Consider the following 23,912-nt stretch of genomic DNA (forward strand, 5'->3'; position numbering starts at 1 on the left):
GTTTGGCCAATAAATATTTAAATTGTATTGAGGGCTTTACACATGTCTTTTAAGGCCAATTGGAGGGTTTGCAGTACTTTTGTTTTTTGGTAAAGTGATCCTCTTTGAATCAAATTTTTGTGAAAAACTTGGTAACTGTGGCAATGATGAATTTTAAAAGATTTGTTAATCTATTTATCACTAACTATACTAACTGCTAGGGCAGGACTGGGACCTCTGAGTGGCATTCATAGATGTCAGCTGGCTCACTGCTCCTTATGCAGTGTACCAGCTGACATCTGTATGCCAACAGTTAATTTTGAAAAGTGTTCTTGTGATGGTGCCCTTCCACCACTATTTAACTGCAATCGTTGAGAAATAGGCCTGATGCTCAGCATTATTAAATTATTTTTAAAGCCTTTCGGGTCTTAGCCTTAGTCCCCTTAGTACCGTCACTGGTCCTAACTGGAAATGCCCATTTGTGGCCGAGGCTTGTGTAAAATCCGCCTGTTTTAGACCTGTATACTGTAAATTTGTCGGGCTTGTTTTCTAAAAATTGTGACAGTCCAAGAAAATACTACTGGGCACTGGTATTTGCTAGGCTTTCTTGGGTGGTGGCATAGACCCTAACCATTATGTTTACCAATAACGTGTCTCTATTAGAGATGGATGAATTTGCTCTGATTCAAATTCTGTAAATTGCTTGAATTTTTCATGGAAATTATTTTTACAACCAATACAATTGAATTTTCTTTATTTTTTTTCTGAGAAACCGGAGAGCATAATAATCCCCATCACTGCTCTCTTAGCCTGCTTTTCAAAAAGGATTATACAACCATAAATTTAATATGAATTTTCAAAGTAAGTATACCAGCCTCATCATGTATAACAGATCAATGTAATAATACTCTGCAGGTTATATTGTGAAATCTGGTGACAGATCCACTTTAAACAATTTCAATAAAACCTAAACGTAACAAAAGAATAATGAAATAGTCTAAAGCTGCTCACACTGTATGCCAGGTGCTATAAAGAATTGCCACTTAGGAAATGGAAAGATGCAAACACAATTTCTAAATAGAGTACAATCTTATTATATCCCTCTCTTCAGCGTGTTTCTACCACTCACATTTTTCTATGCAGATAGGTTTCTTTCTCCTTGTTTTTTGAATGTATTAACTTGTGTGGGAGTTGCTATAATTCAAACTTCACATGGATAAAATTACATTTTATCCAAAATTAGAAATCAAGAGACAGTGATACTTTCTATAATCCAAAAAAGGTAAAATTGAGAACTGGAAGAAATCGCATTTGCATTACAGGGATTGTTCAGTTATCCTGATCGAAAAAAAAAAACAATTCTAGAGTATCATATTTAAAGAGTTTCTGTTATCATACCAGCTTTCCCATCCTGATTTCCATGCAGATTTCTCTGTACCTCTCTGCTCCTATATACTAATGGTATGTTTTTCAAGTAACACCAGCTACCCCCACTTTCATTTATGATCTTGTTTACTTAGCCTTTGACTAAGCAGCATCTGTTTCACCCTTAATCAGCTGATCAAGATGAACACAGACCACTGCCGTCTGGTTCACAGCTGAATGCATTTTATTACAAATATATTGTGATCTGGGAGTCTGTTAGACTTTAGTCTGTGTCCATCACCTTAAGTGTCCATTACTTAAGTGTGAGAAATATGAATTAATCCTGAATTGAACCTGAAGTGAACTGAAGGTAACTGAATACTAAGTCACAGTAAACAATGTTTGTCTTTGTTTTCACTCTCACCCTCATAATCCTTCACCTTTTCCAACCACCCCTAATGCCTACACCTAGTAATGAACTATTCATCTCTCCCTCCATCCTCCCCATCCATCTCACCTCCTCCTCAGAGCTATTCCTCAACATACAATCCTTTGTCTCCAAACACAGACAGGCACCTCATGCTCTCTCCTGCTCCCACCTACTAACACTTTCTCTGCTCCTCCTCACTGCCTGCGACATCTCTCCAAATCCAGGCCTCCTCACCACATCCCTACAATCACTTCCACTTCCTACCCACAATCTATGCCAAACTCTCGTAACCCTTCACCTTATACCCATCCGCCCAGTCCCCGCTTCCTGAGTCCCTCTAACAGGAGCTCTATGGAACGCTCGCTACGTCTGCAACAAACTTTCCTACATTCACAATCTCTTCATCATTAAAAAGCTTTCCTTCCTCGGCATCACTGAAACCTGGCTCACCCCCTCCGACACGGCCTCTCCTGATGCACTTTCGTACGATGGATTCCACCTTTCCCACACCCCCTGCCCCACCAGCAAGCATAGTGGAGGAATAGGTTTCCTCCTATCAGATAACTGCTCCTTCACCCAAATCCCACTGCCACCCTCCATTACTCTCCCCTCTTTTGAAGTGCACTGCGTGCGCATTTACTCCCCATGCAACCTCCAACTGGCAGTCATTTACCGCCCCCCAGGATCAACCACCACCTTCTTTGACCACTTCACCACCTGGCTACTTCATTTCCTTTCCGTTGATATCCCCACTATCCTCATGGGTGACTTCAACATCCCTATTGACACTTCCCTCCCAGCTGTCTCTAAGCTTCTATCCCTCACTTCCTCCTTTGGCCTTACTCAGTGGTCTTCCGCAGCCACCCACAAAGACGGCAACACACTGGACCTCATCTTCACCCGCCTCTGTTCCCTATCTAACCTCTCTAACTCACATCTCCCTCTTTCTGACCACAACCTACTTACATTCACTACTCTCTCATCTCCAGGACAACAATCCCAACGACACAAACTTGCTCACCCTCGCTGAAATCTTAAACACCTTGACCTACACTCACTCTCTGATTCCCTTCTCCCTCTTACAGACATTAGGTCCATACATGATGCAGATGTTGCTGCCACTTCATACAACACCACAACAGGTACAGCCCTCAATTCAGTCGCTCCCCTCACACATACCAAAGCTCGCACAATCAACAGACAACCCTGGCACACCAGCTTAACTAAAGAACTGCGACTGGCCTCCAGAGTTGCTGAGCGTAGATGGAAATGATCACACTCCAATGAGGATTTCATCGCATTCAAACAGTCCCTCACTACCTTCAAGTCCACACTCACTGCAGCAAGAAACACATACTTCTCATCTCTCATATCCTCCCTGTCTCACAACCCCAAACAACTATTCAACACCTTCAATTCTCTCATCCGTCCCCCAGTGCCTCCTCCCTCTCCTCTTATTTCTGCCGAAGACTTTGCCTCATTCTTCAAGCAGAAGATTGACAACATCAGACAAAGCTTTTGCCTAAAGTCCCCACAGCCCCTCCCCACACCTACTCAACCCTCCTCTTCCAAAACCAGCTTCTCCACCATTGTGGAAGATCAACTTTCCTCTTTACTTTCCAAATCACACCTTACCACCTGTGAACTTGACCCAATCCCGTCCCACCTCATCCCCAACCTTACCACTATCTTCATCCCAATCATAGCCCACCTCTTCAACCTGTCACTAACAAATGGCATCTTCCCCTCATGCTTAAAACATTCCTCGATCACACCCATTCTCAAAAAGCCCTCCCTTGACCCATCCTCTCTGACTAGCTATCGTCCCATATCACTTCTCTCCTATGCATCAAAACTACTCAAACAACACGTCCATTCTGAACTGTCCTCCCACCTCTCCTCCTGCTCCCTCTTTGACCGCCTACAATCTGGTTTTCGACCTTACCATTCTACTGAAACTACACTGACTAAAGTCACCAAGGACGTACCAACTGCCAAATCCAAGCAACACTACTCTGTCCTCCTCCTCCTAGACCTGTCATCTGCCTTCGACACAGTGGACCATACCTTCTTACTACAAACTCTCTCACCTCTCAGCATCACAGACTTGGCCCTACCCTGGATCTCCTCATACCTAACAGACCGGACATTCACTGTTTCCCACTCACACACCACCTCCTCATCTCGCCCCCTATCTGTCGGTGTCCCCCAAGGTTCAGCTTTAAGACCATTACTCTTCTCCATCTACACCCTAGGTCTGGGACAGCTCATAGAGTCTCACGGCTTTCATTATCACCTCTATGCTGACGACACACAGATCTACCTCTCTGGACTGATATCTCCTCTCTACTCACCAAAATCCCACAATGTCTGTCCACTTTTTCATCCTTCTTCTTTGCTAGATTTCTAAAACTTAACATAGACAAAGCAGATTTCATCATCTTTCCGCCATCTCATTCAAACCCTCCAACTGACTATCTATCAACATCAATGGCAGTCCAGTCTCCACAGTCCCTCAAGCTCGCTGCCTTGGGGTAACCCTGGACTCTGAACTGTCCTTCAAACCACATATCCAAGACCTTTCCACTTCCTGCCGACTCCAACTTAAAAATATCTCTCGGATCCGCACATTCCTCAACCATGAATCTGCAAAAAGAATAGTGCACGCCCTCATCATCTCCCACCTTGACTACAGCAACCTCCTGCTCTGTGGCCTCCCTTCCAACACTTTCGCACCCCTCCAATCTATCCTAAACTCTGCTGCCTGACTAATCCACCTGTCCCCCCGCTATTCCCCGGCCTCTCCTCTCTGTCAATCTCTTCACTGGCTCCCTATTGCTCAGAGACTCCAGTTCAAAACCCTAACCATGGCATACAAAGCCATTCACAACCTGTCTCTGACTAACTCCTGGTACATACCGCACACAACCTCCGATCCTCACAAGATCTCCTTCTCTACTCCCCTCTTATCTCCTCCTCCCACAATCGCATACAAGATTTCTCCTATGCATCCCCCATACTCTGGAACTCTCTACCTCAACACACCAGACTCTCATCAACCGAGGAAACCTTCAAAAGGAACCTGAAGACCCACCTCTTCCGACAAGCCTACAACCTGCATTAACCATCGCTCCATGACCAGCCCTACCCTCACCTACTCTATCCTCACCCATTCCTTGTAGACTGTGAGGCCTCGTGGGCAGGGTCCTCGCTCCTCCTGTACCAGTCGCCGTCACATTTTTTTCAAGATTATTGTAATTGTTTTTGCTATGTATACCCCCTTTTCACATGTAAAGCGTCATGGAATAAATGGCGCTATAATAATAAATAATAATAATTAATATGATGTATAAGGGTTTGTTCTTCACTCATATCATGCAGAACTATACATTTCCAGTTCTGCATATAAAATTAATTCAACCTGTTGCCACTGCTCGAAGAACCCAGATGAAAATAGATTTATGCTATGGAGATTTCAGTGTTTTTGGAAAATTTACACTACAGTTTTAAAGCACCACTCCAGCGGCTTTTTCAGCACTGGAGTGGCGCTATAAATGTAAGTCCCCTGCTGCCCCCGGTCATATACTTATCCTTTGGCGTCTTCACCATTTTTCTGTGCCGCTCCGGTCCCGTGACGCCACCTTGTGAGCGCAACTTCTGACTGTCCGGAAGTCAGAAGCTACATCACAAGCTCTAAATGCAAGTCTATGAGAGCCAGAGCAAGGCCAGAATGAGGCTCTCATAGACTTGTATTGAAAAGTGACCTGCGCACAGCTCGATAAAAAACTGGAGCTGCCGATAGGTCACTTTTTTCTGGAGAACGATGGGAACGATGCTGGAAAACGATGAAGGCAGCATGTGAGTATTAGATGTGGGACAAGGGACTTACATTTAAAGCACCAATGCACTATAAAAACGCTGGATGGTGCTTTAAGAGTCAAAAGGAAAGGAAATTCTTGCTGTATCCAGATCAACATAAAAAAACCTAAAAATGTCAGCATTCCACCCCCTCCCCAAAAAGCATCCTAAGAGTATGTGCACATGACTTATTTTTCAGGTGAGTACACTCTTAATCTGCCTGCAAAGGCCCTTATAAACTTTGAAAAGAAAGACATAGGCATAACAATGTAAAAACTACTTGTTTTGCACATGTTCAGGGTTTTGAGTTTCCTTTAACAACTTCAGGTTTCCAAAGATGTGAAACAGTTATAAGTAGTGGAAAAAAAGACGACAGCAGTAAAGCCGCCACCAAAAATGACCTAAAAGATGCTTCAGGAAAAACACCGACTGCATGTTCTTGAAGCATCTTGTGCATGAAAATCTCAGCTGGTACTTTGGCATCTAAAAGACATACCTTCAGGGTGACTTCCCAAGCAGCATATTTTGCTGCATAAATTTCTATGATTAAATATTGGTTACATTCAGGGTTGTTTCAGATGAATGGAACAGTTGCAGAACTTTCCACAACAAAATCATCAATGTATGAATTTACCCATAGGATTTGTTGTAGAAATACTGCTGATTTATCGCAACTTTCACCCTTTTTAATGCAAGTGGTAAAATCTCCAGATAAAATTCACAGCACGTCAATTCAAGAAATATTCATATAGCCTTACTACATACAGTATGTAACCCCCTAATATATCTGTAATCAGTAGTGAGAATTTCATGTCAATAGCACATTTAGAAATATATTTACTTAGAAAATTGGTGACGTCTTCAATATACTTTTACATACCATACATCTTAATTCACTGTGGGGGAGCCATCTACCAGATATTTAATAATTTAGTTGTTTGACAAAATAAAATTAAAACAATGATTGCTGAACTTTCCACAAGAAAAATATTTCAATAACTAATCCATTCAAGTTAATAAGAAAAATAATATATATATATATATATATATATATATATATATATATATATATATATACAAAAGCAAACAAATACTATATAAATAATGTATATATATACATATTTTTTTTTTAAATTTTGTCAATTAGATACAACAGCATTACCCAGGTGCAACGGTTAGATAATCACATGATTTTTATATCTGAATTTTTTTTCTATTAATTTCGATAAAGTATTCCCAAGAGTTAAGGCTTCAGCACTATTAAAACCAAGAACGTCTAATTATATGTAACAGAAAATACTCTGCAGAAAGAACCGTAATGCCATTTTACTTGTGATTGAAGTTATATTTGGCGATTGCAGTTCTACGCAAGGACATTTTGCTATTCATTGCAGTGCTGACATCAAACAAAACTTGAGTTCTTTCTTATTATAGAACAGAACCATTTTTTTTTCTAAACGTAGCTGCCCACCATCAATGTGTCATGAGAAATGATATCAGAGCCGGGGTTTATTCCAGTTAAAAATGCTGTAATGGTTGCAACTGTTTCCGTACAGATCTTAGGAGCTGTTCTTAAAATCTATTATTTCTGTCATTTCAATAGTCTATGTAAAAATCAGTCATTCATTTCTTGCTAATTAATGCCCACTAGAAATACCTAATGTTCCTAGTGATGGTACATAGAGTATACTAAAATGTATCTAGGTCAGTCATTTATTTTTTAAATAACGTTATTAGCACCAGTTTTCCAAATTTCTATAAATCATACAGCATAGCAAAAAAAAAAAGATTGCTATAGTTACAAACTTTGGAGCATTCCTTCAAAAGTTTAGACTAGTATAAAGGGTTGGTCTCATGAAGACACTGTGTCCATATGCCCTATTTAATCCTATAATTACCACAAATTACAAAATAATAAATAGCACAAGTTTATATGCCAAAATTGTATAACTATTAACCAAAACTAAAAAAACAATTACAAAGGACAAAAAAAATTAAAAAAATAAAAACAAATAAAAAGGGCAGTGTGGTAAGATGGAAAACAGCATGGTTAACTGTAAATAGTCAAATACGACCAAAATTAATGTCTTGTGTATGGATATAACATATAGTTCTATATAAACCTATAAGATCAACCATGGCTATCTATATAAATCACTTTAGGCTATCACCATAGATAGTTAACAGACCCCGTGCATTACTGTATACACAGTGAAGATCATATATTTAGACTCCTATACCCACCCATGTGCCATCATGTACAGAAGAACCAAAACTGTCCCGTGCCCCGACGTACGTTTTTCGTGTAGCTTCATCTGGGGATATTAGGTAGGTTCTTTTTGGGTGTACTTGAGTTCTCTATTTTCTGCATGGACTTCCATTAAATGACGACCATGTAATATTGCACTTCTGACCAGGAAATGTCCAACAGTCGGCAATGGGTTGTCCTGGCAAAATCAACCATCTGCTAAGCATAATGAAATCCCCATGGTGCAATGCAGTCTGTATTATAAGGATATTCTCAGAAATAGTTTGAGGTTGCAATACAGCACCCTATGAGGGCATCATATAGTGGCAGATGGAATACCTCTAGCTCTTTGCGATACCATATAGGTGGATTGCATATGGGCTCTCCTGTTTCGCTTTCCCATGTGTTCATACTATACCATTGTATGCCTCTAAATTTATATGGGTACAAAGTTCTCTCCCAAGTATTCATATAGAAGCATTATTAAAATAGTGGTCAGTACTGCTTATTACTGCAAACTAATAATACAAATTTTATCCAGTTAAAGACTATTCAGTGTTCCAAGTATTAAGAACATGATTGTAAGGGACACTAGAAAGAAAACAAAAGCTTCTTTCCGTCCTTTCTATTCCTACATACACAACACTCATTGAATTTCTCACTGAGTGCTCCATATAGAATGTAAACAGTGATATCACTAGACCATAAATATAGCAATAAATAATATAAAAAATCAAATAAATCAATTGATTTCAAATACCATGAATCATCATATTAGTTTTATATTTCTATTATAATGTATTTAGATATGGCATGTCATGTTGTGTATCAATCATTTGATAATTGTATGTCAATATCAGTTGAGCACTGTATGGCAGTATTTATTTAATCATTATGTAGCATTGTACATTATATTTTTTTCAGCATATGGTGTTTTTTGTATCATTTTGCCTGTCTTAATTACTTGTAGATTGCCCATAGATATTAAACATCTGGACGGTCTGCATATTGCTTTTCTGTAACATTCTAAAACATACTTTCATAGTAAACAGCTGTATTATAATTGTGTGACACCAGGAGTTTAGAGATGGCTGTGGGACACAGCCAGACTACCAGTAGAGAAGACAGAGATGGTTTATTGCCATTTCTGTCTTCCTGATATGTATAAACAATTGCTGTGCATACAGTATAGGAAGAGCTGACATGACCTAGAAATCACATGATCGCCATGTGCAGATAGGGAGCAGAAGTTACTGGATCCTAATAGAACAAGATCAGCTCTGTTATGCAGCCAGGAGACTGAATTTCCCATGTAACTGGGGCTAATGTACCAGCCCCAGTTACAAGGAAAATCAGATTAAAAAAAAATAATTCAAATGCCCTCTCCAAAATCGTTTCTGACCTTATGGGAGTCACAATGTGTGAAATAAGTGAATAAATGAATGAATCAATTAATGAATTAAAAAAGCAGGAAAAAGAAAGTCACTACCATTCCAAATCGCTGTTGCAAGCCTCCATAGAAAAAGACATTTGTCTGATATATAAAAATAGATAAAAGGGAGCAAAATAAAAAATGTATTCTAGTGGTCCTTGGACGTCATAAGGAAAAAGGGAGAAATAAATGCTTATTTCCTCCCCTTCCTATCCCTCAACATCACCTGATTTCTGACTTTGCAAATGTAATAGAGATTAGTCCACATTTATCACCAAAAACAGTTTAAAAAATTATTTGAATATCAGAACTAGAAAACATTTTAGATGTCTTAAAACACATGTACGAAAGATCTCGAAAATGTGTTTGGTCAGAAATTAGGGAAAATGGCCTTGTCTTGAACTAGTTAAGCAACTGCATGAAACTGGTACTTGGCAAATGTGTAAAACTGTCATTTGTTATTTAAGTACCATACTGTATACTGAAAGCTATTAGGTATGTTTTTTTTACATAATATAGGAGTAAAAAAGGTACTACATAGAGCAATATCCAAAGAAGGGCTACCCTGGCTATCACTTCTATATACTTTAGTGAATTAAAAGGAAATGTTCAGCTTCACAAAAAGTGGGTAATAGTTTGAACTTCTTTTGACTTCTCAGGTACCTTTTGCCCAAGTTAAAAAAAACTTTACAAAGTAGCACAAAGATTAAAAGCTTTACCTTATTGAAGATCTTCTTATTCTATTCCGTCCTTGCTGCTTGGTGCCCTCCGGATGGCCAATTTTCTTTATATTCCATGAAGAATTGCAGAATGTTTGTGACCCAAAATCCTGTTAACCTCCTTGAAAGCAATCAAATAAAGTAATATTATTTCTAAAGTATTTATTGTCCTCTAGTTTTAGTGCAGTCTATGATAAAAACAGATTAAACAATATAAACGAAAAATAAAGAAAAGCTACTAGAACTAACTATTGGCAAAACACAAAAGTTTCCATTTTACGTCCTTTAATATTGCTAAAGAATAATTTCACTTAATCTTTTTCCAAGTGAAAGCAATATGATGATACCTTGTAGGCTTCTTGAGCTAGGGCCAAGACAAAAGAGAGGCAATTCTCTGTAAGACACTAGAACTTCTTCACAGATACTCAAAAATGAAATTCACCCTGGATCCTGGCCTCTGCAATTCCATTTCAGTATTATCAAAATGAAGTACTATTGCACTTGTGTTTTTGAGAACAGGGAACCAAACTGAACCTATTTTCTAAAAATACGATATTTCATCTTTTAAAGAGTCTGTTAAGAATACTTTTTTAATAAATAATTAAAAACAGCTTAGTTTTATGTTTAGATATAACTGTATGAAGGAACAAGTTAATAGACTGAGAATGCACTACAATAAATAAAAAACTAAAATAAAATAAACATATTTAGCATTGACTGGTCCATAAAAGTATGATATATTAAAGCATAAAATAAATTAACACAATCGATAAACGGAATAAAGAGAAAAAAATGGAAATGGCAGAACTGCATTTCTGTTGTTGCCACAACCACGGCAAAAGATGCAATAAGAAGCAATCAAAAATCTAAAAATTGTATCATTAAAATCATCAGCTCGCCACAGAAAATGTAAGCCCTGTCACAGCTCTACTGACATAAAAATAAAAATGTTATGGGTTTTGGAAAATGGCGACAAAAAAAACATTTTTTTAACAGATTTCTAAATTATCTTTCACCACTTCACCAGGGTTCTCCAAAAATCGAATAAAATGGTCCTATCATGTAATTTAAATGGCATACGATCTTAGTCATAGGTCAGGATAGGCTGTCTTCTGAAGAAACACGGCTCCTGAGACCTGTGTCTCAAATGACAGAGCTGTATTGTAAGCGCACATACCGGAACTGCAGGAGAAGTGTGCGACAGGAGAAGAAATAAATCTTCTTGGCTGACTGAGACCAGAGGACTGAGGCTAGAGTAAAAATTCATTTGTGCTCAGTGAGTTGAGAAGATTTATTTCTTCTTCTTTCACACACATTGGTTTTATTGAAACTTAGAACTTTTATACATTTTGTCATGTTATGCCCACAAACGTTAATGTGTTTTATTCAAATTTTATGTTATATACGAACACAAAGTAGCAAGTGTTTGTGAAGTGTAAAGGAAATGATACATGTTTTCTACATATTTTAAAAATATAAATCTGACAATTGTGATTTCCATTCAGCCCTTTGTAGCCTGGTATCTCTAAATAAAATACTGAGTGACCAAATACCTTCAGAAGTCATATAATTGTAAATTGTGTCCACCTGTGTGTAATTTATTCTCAGTATAACTACAGCTGTTCTGTGAAGGTTTGAGAGTTTTTTTGAGAACATTAGGGATCAAGCAGCATCATGATAATAAAGGAACACACCAGACAGGTCAGAGATAAAAGTTGTGGGAAGATAAATCAGAGTTATGCTATAAAAAAAATAGCGCAAGCTCTGAATATCTCATGGAGCACTGTTCAATCCATCATCCAAAAATAGGATTATGGCACAACTGCAAACCTACCAAAACTTGGATGTCAACCTAAACTGACATCCCAAGCAAGAAGAACAATAATCAGACAAGCAGTCAAAAAGCCCATCGTCACTCTGAAGGAGCTGCAGAGATCCACAGTTCAGATGGGAAACGTTCATAACATTCAGTATGTGGTCCGTATTTTACATCAGTTGTGTAAGTCAAAACAAGGAGTGCGTATGTAGCACCCTGAGGATTCGGCTGCTACAGGAGTATTGCACCTCAACCCAGAGGTGTGATATTCCACTCCCGGGTAAGGATGGAGTGTGGATCTGAGCTCGGTAGGCTGCATGCACTACACACATCCCATTTCCGGGGAACAGGCCGACGGTACTCCCACTTAGAAATGTGCAGGTACGACCGAGTCTGTTCCTGGCTGGAGTGGGAGGGGGGTGGTACATCCCATGTAGTGTAGGGGCAGATAGGGGGAGCAGCCTGGGTAAAGATAGGAGCTCATTGGGTGCTGGTCACCTGAGCTCACACATAGAGGGTGTATATAAGGTGGGCACCAACTAAGATCAGGGTCAGATGCAGAGGATCAGATGCAGAGAGTCAGTCAGCTGCAGAGAACAAGTCAGGAGCAGAGGAGAGAAGAAAGACAAAGACCCAGAGTGAGAGAGGAGAAAAGAGAGAGACCCAGAGCACAGAAGAGAAGGACTCTGAGATCCCAACTCAAAGCACCGGGTGAAGAGTCGGCATCAGGGTACCGGAACCCAAGCTGGTGGGGGTAAAAACATTCCCCAGCCAGAGACCGGAGACCGTGGGCAGCGTCTGCCACGGTCACCCATCACATCCACCCCGAAGGCACACCACATGAAGGGTCAGGGAACCCAGGGCCAAGGGTGTCCCAACAGAAGGCCCGAGGGAGCTGGACCTAGGTGGATTACTGGTGGGGACGGCCAGAGAACGGGACAGAAAGAGAGCTCAGGGCCACGCTCCGGACTTGTTTGGGGGTTGGCTGGATCCAGGACCTGGTGGACGCAGCACGGCTCGGGTGGTCACTAGCAGCTGGAGTGACCAGTACAACATCTGCAGTAAGTAAACACCCTTAACTGCACAACCCGACTCTGTCTTCACTGCCGTCTGCACTACACCACCACAACCCCCATCCTCTGCGCCTGTCCCCTCTGAGGCTATACCCCTCCCGTTGGGGGTTATCCCACCAAGCTGCGCACCCACCATCAGCCTCAGCGGACCCTGCTGCAGCGGCGGCCACAGTGACCGCATCACAACGGGTGGCGTAGTCGACACAAAAGAACTCTTAATAACATCTGTAGGACTGCCACATAACACTGAGCTTGACGCCCTGGGCACGGGCCGGGTCACAGCCGCTCGGAGACTACAAACCCCCCCCATCTGATCCGGTGCCGGGTATTCCCCTCAAAAAGGAATATGTCCCAGGGGGCGCGTCACGTGCACATGTTTATGTTATAATTTTCCTTTCATTGTTCTACTTATGGGTTTGGCTTACAAATACTAATGTAAAATAATGAACGTGTGATCATCATATACTCCACAAATCTGACCTTTATGGAAGAGTGGCAAGAAGAAAGCCATTTTTAAAAGCAAGACATAAGAAATCTAATTTGCAGTTTGCAAAAACCCATGTAATGACGCAGCTAGCATGCGGAAGAAAGTGTTCTCTTCAGATGAGACCAAAATAGAAATTTTTGGGCTAAATGCAAAACACTATGTGTGGCGGAAAATAACACTGCATATCACCATTGAAAACACCATCCCTAGTGTCAAATATAGTGGTGGCAGCATCATGACATGGGGATGCTTTTCTTCAGCAGGGACAGGGTAGCTGGTCAAAGTTGATGGGAAGATGAATGAAGCTAAATACAGGGAAATCCTGGACACAAACCTGTTAGAAGCTGCAAAAAACTTGAGACTAGGGTGTAGGTTCATCTTCCAGCAGACCAACGACCATAAACATACAGCCAGAGCAACAATGGAATAGCTTAGATCAAAGCATATTCATGTGTTTGAATGGCACAGTAAAAGTCCAGACCTTAATCTCATTGAAAATCTGTAGCAAAACTTGAAAATTGATGTTCAGAGATGCTCACCATCCAATCTCACTGAGCTAGAGGTAGTCTGCAAAGAGGAATTAGCAAAAAATTTAGCCTCTAGACTCATACCCCAAAAGATTTGCAGCAGCAATTGTAGCAAAAGGTGGTCCTATAAAGTATTGACTCTGGGGGATGAATACAAATACACGTCACAATTTTTAGATTTATATTTTTAACCTATTTAGAAAACCATATATAATTTCCTTTGCTCCTCACAAATGCTTGCTACTTTGGTTGTCATATCACATAAAATCCAAATAAAAACATTTAACTTTGTGGGTGTAATGTGAAAAAATTCTCTTTCCTCATGTGCAGGTATTACAGGACCTTAGGTATCCATGGTTACAACGACTGAAATAGTGACAGTTAGCTAGTTGCTAGTGGTTGTAACCATGGATACCTAAAGTTCTGTAATGCCTGCACTTTAGGAAAGAGACATAACGAAAAAGAAAAACTCTACTACATTTCTAATTGGAGGCATTTGCTAATACTATTATTATTACACCTACTACACATTGGAATAGGATCTTGGAGATGGGAATACACCTTTAAAGACAAGTGAATATTCACTGGTCCCACATTATTCTGTTGCTGCTAGGTCCACCATCGGTGTATACTTGCTGTCACAGTAATTATGTCCTATCACAATGGAAAATGACCACTGGATTTAATCAATCGTTGCAGCAGTAAGCTTCTAAAGCAGGGGGCACCAACCTGTAGCTCGAGAACCATATGTGGCTCGTGGGCCCATGATGTGTGGCTCGCAGCTGACTGCAAGCTTGGTGCATTAGCACCAGATGTAGCAAACAGCTATTAAGAGTAGATCTCTAGATGGTGACTTTTGTGTGTTGCCCTGCACATAAAAGCAGATCTGACAGGGGTTAAGATAAAAACCATGGAGCTTGGTATACTGCCTTGGTGTGATTTCAGTGGAAAAGCTTTGGCTGTCATCATACCGGTAATAGGGGGCTCTGGATGTCACTATTGTGAGTGGGGCAGGAGCTGGATGTGGCTCGCGACCCTCTTTCATAGCTGAATGTTGCTCTCAGGGTCAGAAAGGTTGGGGACCACTGCCATAAAGCCTGTGGTTGGCTCCATGTCCATTTGATGGGATGTCATTGCTGCTGTAGGAAGTTAAGGCTGGCGTTGGACTGCATAGAGCTGGAAAGGGAGCAGCAGGGAAAGGGTAATGTGAATCCTGTTTTTCCTAATTTTTTAGCCCCTTAATGACCACCCATGCACATTAAAATGGCAGTCGTTAAGGGTCCTTATTCCGCCATTAATGTTTAAAAAGGGCGATCGGGAATAAGGGAATAGCACCACCCGGCAACGGCAATTCCCACGGATGTCCACTGCATGTGACAGCCGACACCCTGCAGAATTGGCCCCGGCAGGTTTTGCGACCAATTTGGGCCAATTATCACTTTAAATACTGTTGTCAATCTTGACAGCGGTATTTACAGTGGGTACGGAAAGTATTCAGACACCTTTAAATGTTTCACTCTTTGTTTTATTGCAGCCGTTTGGTAAATTCTAAAAAGTTAATTTTTTTTCTCATTAAAGTTCTCTCTGCACCCCATCTTGACTGAAAAAAAAACAGAATTGTAGACATTTTTGCAAATTTATTAAAAAAGAAAAACTGAAATTTCACGTGGTAATAAGTATTCAGACCCTTTTCTCAGTATTGAGTAGAAGCACTCTTTTGAGCTAGTACAGCCATAAGTCTTGTTGAGAATGATGCAACAAGTTTTTCACACCTGGATTTGGAAATTCTCTGCCATTCTTCCTTGCAGATCCTCACAAGTTCCCTCAGGTTGGATGGTGAACATTGGTGGACAGCAATTTTCAGGTCTCTCCAGAGATGCTCAATTGGGTTTAGGTCAGGGCTCTGGTTTGGCCAGGCAAGAATGGTCACAGAGTTGTTCTGAAGCCACTCCTTTGTTATTTTAGCTGTGCGCTGAGGGTCATTGTCTTGTTGGAAGGTGAACCTTTGGCCAAATCTGAGGTCCAGAGCACTCTGGAAGAGGTTTTCATCCAGGATATCTCTGTATTTGGTCGCATTCTTGTTTCCTTCAGTTGCAACCAATCATCCGGTCCCTGCAGCTGAAAAACACCCCCATTACATGATGCTGCCACCACCATGTTTCACTGTTGGGATTGTATTGGGCAAGTGATTTGCAGTGTCTGGTTTTCTCCACACATACTGCTTAGAATTATCACCAAAAAGTTCTATCTTCATCTCAACAGACCAGAGAACCTTATTTCTCATAGTCTGGGAGTCCTTCATGTGTTTTTGAGAAAACTATATGCGGGCTTTCATATGTCTTGCACTGAGGAGAGGCTTCAGTCGGGCCACTCTGCCATAAAGACCCCACTGGTGGTGAGCTTCAGTGATAGTTGACTTTGTGGAACTTTCTACCATCTCCCTACTGCATCTCTGGAGCTCAGCCACAGTGATCTTGGGGTTCTTCTTTACCTCTCTCACCAAGGCTCTTCTCCCATGACTGCTCAGTTTGGCTGGACGGCCAGGTCTAAGAAGACTTCGGGTGGTCCCAAACTTATTCTATTTAAGGAATATGAAGGCAAGTGTGCTCTTAGGAACTTTGAATAATGCAGAAATTCTTTTGTAACCTTGACCAGATCTGTGCCTTGCCACAATTCTGTCTCTGAGATCCTTGGGCAGTTCTTTTGATCTCATGATTCTCACTTGTTCTGACATGCACTGAGAGCTGTGAGGTGTTATATAGACTGGTGTGTGCCTTTCCAAATCAAGTCCTATCAGTTTAATTAAACACAGCAGGAATCCAATGAAGGAGTAGAACCATCTCAAGGAGGATCAAAAGGAAATGGAGAGCATGTGACTTAAATATGAGTGTCTGAGCAAAGGGTCTGTATACTTATGACCGTGTGATATTTTAGTTTTTCTTTTTTAATAAATTTCCAAAAATTTCTACATTTCTGTTTTTTTCAGTCAAGATGGGGTGCAGAGTGTAATTTAATGAGAAAAAAAATAACTTTTTAGAATTTACGAAATGGCTGCAATAAAACAAAGAGTGAACAATTTAAAGGGGTCTGACTACTTTCCGTACCCACTGTAAGTTGTTACAAGGAGGTCACAAGACCCACTTAGTAACCATCAGACCCTAGCAATGAGAATCGCATTTCCCAATGCTTACCATGGTACCCTGAGGTCATGTGATGACCTCAGGGTACGGTGACGAGCTTTAAGTTGGGTCTCACAGGCTGAGTCAGTGACTTACTGACTGCTCCCATGCACTGCAGTACATGAGTACTGCAGCATATGAGACCAGTGATCAAAGTGAAAATTATACATGTCCCACAGTGGAACTCAGCAATAAAGTAAGCAAAAATTAAAATAAAATATGTAAAAAAGTTAAAAAAAAGTGCACACAAGTGACTAAAATCCATTTCTCTACTCAAAACGTTTTTTGATGAGACAGACAAAAAAAGTACACCGAATTGGTATCGTCACATCCGGAATGACCAGCTCTATAAAATTAGCATGTTATTTATTCTATTTGTCGAACACCGTAAAAAATGTAGCTTCTTCATCATACTGACTCACAAAAAAGTGAATAAAAAGCTATCAAAAAGTCATATGTAAAAAAAAATGGTATAAATAAAAACTCCAAACTGTCCGGCAAAAAACAAGCTCTAATATGGCTCATTCGGCAAAAACATAAAAAAGTTACAGCTCTCAAAATATGACGATGCAAAAACAAATTCATTTTTGTAAAATATTGTTTTTAAAAAACAATATAAATCTGGTATCGTTGTAATCGTACTGACCCGATGAACAAATCGGTCTTATCACTTTTACCGCATGGTGAACGGCACAAAAAAATAAAAATAAAAATAAATAAATTCAATAACTGAAATCTGAAAAAAAGCGATCAAAAACTATTATGGAAAAAAAATATTTTTAGTTCTCACATCTAAATGTTATAAGGTTTTGTGAAATACCTGTAGGTTAAAAATTCTCAGTACACCCCTTGATGAATTACTTGAGGGGACTAGTTTAGAGAATGGGGTCACTTGTGGTGGGTGTCTGCTGTTTTCTCATGTCAGGGGCTCTTCAAATGTTACATGGCATTCACAATTTATTTCAGACTTCTAGACAAATAGCGCTCTTTCCTAGCCCTGCTATGTGCTCAAAAAGACGTTTTTGACCACATATGGTGTATCATCGTGTTCGGGAGAAATTGATTATCAAATTATGGGGTCCATTTTCATCTATTATCCATTGTGAAAAGTACAATTTTTGACCTAAATCAACATTTTTGTGAAAAGCATGAAAATTAATTCTGAGGAGACCTAATGTTATCAAATTCTTTGTACTACCTGTGGGTTTAAAATGCTCACTATACCCTTGGATAAAATCCTTGAGGGGTGTAGTTTCCAAAATGGGGTAATTTCTGGGTGGTTTCTACTGTTTAGACACAACAGGGGCTCTCCAAACACGACATGGCATCCACTCTCGATTCCAGCCATTTTTGCGTTCAAAAAGTCAAACATCATGTCTTCCCTTCCGAGCTCTGCCATGCGCCCAAACAATAGTTTTCCCCTACATATGGGGTATCGGCATACTCAGGAGAAATTGAACAACAAATTTTGTGGTGCATTTCCTCTTGTTGCCCTTGTAAAAGTAAAAAAATGTGGCTAAGTATATTTTTGTGGTTAAAATGTGATTTTTTATTTTCATGGCTCTACGTTATAAAATTCGGTGAAGCACCTGGGGGTTTAAGGTACTCACCACTCATATAGATACATTGCTTTAGGGGTCCAGTTTCCAAAATGTGGTCATTTTTGGGGGTTCTCCACTGTTTAGACACATCAGGGGCTCTCCAAACGTGACATGATGTCCACTCTCAATTCCAGACTTTTTTGCGTTCAAAAAGTCAAAACGGTACTCCTTCCCTTCCTAGTCCTGCCGTACACCCAAACAATAGTTTTCCCCTACATATTGGGTATCGGCATGCTCAGAAGAAATTACACAACAAATTTTGTGGTCCATTAAATCATGTTACCCTTGAGAAAATAAAAAAAATTTAGGCTAAAGTAATTTTTTTGTGAAAAAAAGTTAAATGTTTTTTTTTCCTTCCACTTTGCTTTTGGTTCTGTGAAGCACCGGTTGGGTTAATAAACTTCTTGAATGTGGTTTTGAGGACTTTGATGGGTGCAGTTTTTAGAATGGTGTCACTTTTGGGCTTATTCTGTCATATAGGCCCCCCAAAGGCACTTCAAATGTGATGTGGTCCCTAAAAAAATAGTTTTGTAAATTTTGTTGGAAAACTGAGAAATCACTGGTCAAATTTTAACCTTTCTAACAAAAAAAATGTATGTTTCAAAAATTGCGCTGATGTAAAGTAGACATATGGGAAATCTTATTTATTAACTTATTTCTGTGACATAACTCTCTGGTTTAAGGGCATAAGAAATAAAAGTTTGAAAGTTGTGACTAGTGTTGAGCCACCCCCGTAGTGTTCGAGTTCGGTTTGGTTCGTCGAACACCCGTGTGTTCGCCGAACTGTTCGTCGAACTGTTCGTCGAACACCTTCGAACACCGTTAAAACCAATGGCAGGCAAACAAAAACACATAGAAACACATAGAAAACACCTTCAAAGGTGTCCAAAAGCTGACAAACTGCTCAGAAGACATAACTAACACATGGAAAAGTGACAAGTACATATAGTCATGCGAAAATAAAAGAGGTGGAGGAGTAAAAGGAGGGGGAGACACAGATATAGGCATGTCATGCCCTTCTAAAATCCAAAAAGTGAGAAGCCGACACGGCCAGTCCGCTCCTGCCCGTGCCACCTCCGTGTCGCCGGGTTTGTGCCAGAGCCGCGGTGAACCCTGACGGCCAGCCCCCCTCTCCCAATACTGGTGCCTGTCCGCTGGTGGGTCGAGCGAGCCCCCTTGTGGTGGAGGCAGCTCTAAGCTTTTTAATTTAAATTGTCTCTCTAATTTGAATGAATACACTTTAAATCCATTTACAAGGATCTATTGGAGGGCAAGTCTCATGCCAGCAGCCGCGGTAATTCCAGCTCCAGTAGCGTCCACTAAAGCTGCTGCAGTTAAAAAGCTTTTATAAGGATCGAGCTCGGCTGTCCACCGCAAGGCATCCTACTGCCAGTCCCAGCCCCTATGCCTTGGGGTGCCTCCTGATGCTCTTCACTAATATCCCATGGTCCCGAAGCATTTCCTTTGAAAAAATTAAGTGTCTAAACTACAGGTGGTGCAGCTTGCTTAACAGCCGGGATAATCCGCTTACTAGCAGACACTGCTACTAGGCACAAAGTATTTCCTGGGCTAGATGCAGTTAAAAATTTGTAATTAGATACTCTCATTGGATGCTGAGAAAGCATTCCATAGAGTCTCCTGGCACGCCATATATGATTCTCTTAAAAAGCTTGGGGTAGGGGTCTAGGGGACCCTTTTATAGCCAAAATCACGGCCCTGTATCGCAATACGTCACCTAGGCTGAAGATAAATGGAACTGTAGCACCCTGAGGGCTCGGTTGCTAAAGACGTATTGCACCTCACCCAGAGGTGTGATATCTCACTCTCAGGTAAGGATGGAGTGTGGATCAGGACCCGACACCTGCATGCATTACACCACATTGCCGTGGGGCAGGGCGACCAATATGCCCCTGAGATGGGCACGACAGTCCCTGTCCCTGGCTGGAGTGGGGGGAGGGAACACTGAGGAAGGGGAACCCTGTAGTGCAGGAGCAGGGAGGAAGCAGTTCCTGGGTGCATTGAGAAGGGAGTATAAAAGGTGGGCACCATCTTAGTTCAGTGCAGAGAAGTCTGAGCAGAAGTGGCAGGGAGCAGGGGCTCTGCATGAGCTCTGCTCCGGAGGCGGGCCTAGTAACAGAGGCCCAGGCCTGGAAGAGGGAGAAGGAAGGAAGAGGAGCGGAGAAGGCTCCAGGAACGAGGAATGAAGGGATCCCAGGGGTGCGGACGGGCGAGTCGCCACCACACGCCCGAATCCACCTGCGTGGAGGGGTCAGGCCAAAGGGGGAGACCGGTCCCCGAACTAGTGGAGGCAGGAAACGACCCTCAGCTAGAAACCGGAGGCTCTGACATTTTATGTGGCGCAGCCCCTCGCTACACCCGCTAGGAAGGCACCACATAGGGTCAGGGAAACTGGCGCCAAGTTTACCAAGAGGAGGCCCGAGGCAGCCGGACAGAAGTGTTGGTAAGAAAGGCCAGACAAAGGACACACAAAGGGGGTCCTGTGAAGTGCTCCAAAGTTATCTGGGAGTTGTCTGAGCCCCTCACCTGGTGAGCACAGTACGACGTGGGCAGCCGTTACCTGCAGACGTGGTCTGGATAATAAGAACTGTGAGTAAAGGCCCTGAACTGCATCACTGACTCCGTGTCGTTACTGCTGCTGCCCTGCACCATCACCCCCATCCTCCGCATACACTGCCCTGAGGCTATACTCCTCCCGTGGGGAGTTATGCTACGCTCTGCTGCACCCACAACACCAGCCTCAGTGGTCTGCCCTGTAGCGGCGGTTCACTCTGACCGCAATCCACGGGTGGCGTAGTCGGACATTTAAATATGAAAACCACATAAATAGTTCCGCCACTGGTTTGACCGCCCTGAGCCACGGAACTGGGTCGCCGCCACGGAGACTACAACCACCAGCATCCACCAAAAAGGGTCCGGCTCCGGGTGTCCCAAGGCCCAGGGGGTGCGTCAGAACATTTTCATCACCTTTCACAATCACCAATGGGACAAGGCAGTGATGTCCTCTGTCCCCTCTCTTATACATCCTAGTGACGGAGCACCTGCTCTCATCAATTCGCCATAACCCCAATATTAGGTGGATTGAGGTGGGAGGCACCGAGTACAAGTGCTCTCTATTTGCTGATGATGTCCTAGTATATATCACTCAATCACATATATCCATCCATGCTGTTATGGCTGAAATAGATCACTTTGTTACATGGTAAAATTTTAAAATCAATGCAGTGAAGTCTGAGGCCCTCGATGTCTCCCTCCCCAAATCCATATAGGATTCCATCCAGTCCAACTTTCCCTTTGCCTGGCCCTCACAGGGTATCAAATACTTAGGAATTCCTATTCATAGAGACCTCTCCCATCTATGTTATCTTAATTTTGGGCCCTTTATTGAACAACTCCATACAGACCACGGTTGGCAAGTTAGAACTGTAAGATTCACTACGTGAACCACTGGTGTTTTGTGGAAAAGCACATGTACACTGCGTTCCAAATTATTATACAAAAAGTGTTTAGGAGTGATAAGGGAAGAATTTGTTTGTTTGTCAGTTAAACTCATTGATGGTGATGTGTGTCAGGGCTCTTTATATCACTGTAAGCAATTGCAGACACCTGTGCTAATTAGTTTGGCAGGTGTGTCCAATGAAAGGCAAGACTACTTAAGAAGGCTCTCTCACATTATTAAGCAGCCTACATTTTCTGCCAAAATGGGAAAGAAAAAGGATGTGTCGGCTGCTGAGAAGCAACAAATTGTGGAGTGTTTAGGTCAAGGCATGACTACAATCAACATTGTGCGATGATCAGGATGAAGTGTCTTGGCAATCAAGAAGTATGTAGCTGATTCACAGTACACACGTGTGCGTGCTGATAAGGGCAAATTGAGGACTCTTTCCTACAGGCAATTACGTCAGGTTGAAAGAGCAGCGGCAAAAAAGCCTTGTCATAGCAGCAGACAAGTTTTTGAAGCTGCTTGTGCCTCCAACGTCCCCCGAACAACAAGATGCAGGGTCCTTCAGAGGTTTGCAGCTGTGCATGCGCCATCCTGTCGACCTCCTCTATCCACTTCACACAAGCAGAAACGGCTCCAGTGGGCCAAACATTACATGAAGACTGATTTCAAAACTGTTTTGTTCACGGATGAGTGCCGTGCAGCGCTCGATGGTCCAGATGGATGGAGTGGAGGATGGCTGGTTGATGGACACCCCACGCAAACACGGCTACAGCGCCAACAAGGAGGAGGTGGAGTAATGTTTTGGGCTGGAATCATGGGGAGAGAGATTGTCGGCCCCTTTAGGATCCCTGAAGGCGCTAAAGATGAACTCCATAATGTATGTGGATTTTCTCAAACAGCACTTCCTGCCATGGTTCAAGAAGAAGAACCGTGTATTTCACAGCAAGATCATTTTTCTGCATGATAATGCACCATCTCATGCTGCACATAAAACATCTGCATCTCTGGCTGATATGGGTATAAAAGGGGACAAACTTATGGTGTGACCCCCATGCTCCCCTGACCTCTACCCCATTCAGAACCTTTGGAGCATCATTAAAAGGAGTGTCTATGATGGCGGGAGGCAGTTCACATCTAAGCAACAGCTCTGGGAGGGTATTCTGTCCTCATGCAAAACAATTGAAGCAGAAACCATCCAAAACCTGACAAATTCAATGGACGAGAGAGTTCAGAAGCTCCTTTCGAACAAGGGGTCCTATGTGAAAATGTAACATCACCTAGAATAAAGTTTTGAGTTGAAAACTGTTTGATTTCAGTTTCTAACAACCTGCTAATGCTTATAATTTCAAAAATGACCATTTTTTTGGTCTTTATTAAAATGAAAAGGTTGATCGAAAAGTTTGGGGGATCTAAGAGTGTGGCAACCCAGTAGTCATGATTACTTCGAATTCTGACAATATGAGGGTCATGCTGCAGGTAGTGCAGCAAGAAGGCACTTATGTGCCTTGCGCATCTCGGAGCCCCAAAATTATTTTCCGGGCTAGATGCAGCTAAAAATTATTTTTAATTTTGAATCTGGTGAAGCTTTAGTATAGATGGCCTAATAGGATCAGTGCTGCACACTGCTACAAAGCCCAAATTATTTTCCAGTCAAGATACAGATAAACATGATTAGTAATTTGAAAGCTTAAAACGGTTGGTAGGGTGATTTTAACCAATCATCAAGCTTTTACTC

General features: G+C 41.6%; 1 protein-coding gene across 1 annotated transcript in view; it reads right to left on the reverse strand.

Moving 5' to 3' along the window:
• Positions 1–23,912, reverse strand: part of LOC141154852 (5-hydroxytryptamine receptor 2A-like) — a 773,101-nt gene that overhangs the window by 378,978 nt on the left and 370,211 nt on the right. The window contains exon 3 of the mRNA XM_073641357.1: positions 10,032–10,152. The gene's annotated coding sequence lies outside the window, so the exon portion shown is untranslated. The remainder of the gene's footprint in view (positions 1–10,031; positions 10,153–23,912) is intronic.

Source organism: Phyllobates terribilis, unplaced genomic scaffold (genome assembly GCF_046119375.1).
Source record: "Phyllobates terribilis strain yellow unplaced genomic scaffold, ASM4611937v1 Scaffold_7__3_contigs__length_470593459, whole genome shotgun sequence".
Taxonomy (NCBI): Eukaryota; Metazoa; Chordata; class Amphibia; order Anura; family Dendrobatidae; genus Phyllobates; species Phyllobates terribilis.